Source organism: Penaeus monodon, chromosome 25 (genome assembly GCF_015228065.2).
Source record: "Penaeus monodon isolate SGIC_2016 chromosome 25, NSTDA_Pmon_1, whole genome shotgun sequence".
NCBI lineage: Eukaryota > Metazoa > Arthropoda > Malacostraca > Decapoda > Penaeidae > Penaeus > Penaeus monodon.
Window position 1 is genome coordinate 22,363,555 of NC_051410.1, and position 262 is coordinate 22,363,816.

Sequence of the window (262 nt, forward strand, 5' to 3'; positions counted from 1 at the left end):
AATGTTTCGGTTGTTTCAGGGAACTTTATTACACTGCAGTAATAACATTATCGAGTTATTATGAGCGATAGTATCCTTATTATATGAAAATGACCATCATCGCACTGGTAATGATAATGCTGCTTACAGTATTACGAACTAAACCAACGGAAGATTTTTTCACGTTTGTATTTAAAAGTCAGTCCCTTTGAAAACCATTCCCAGATGAAAGTTTCCATCAGAGCGGCAATTTGTAAATGTTCCTACTTCAGTGTCGCCCGAA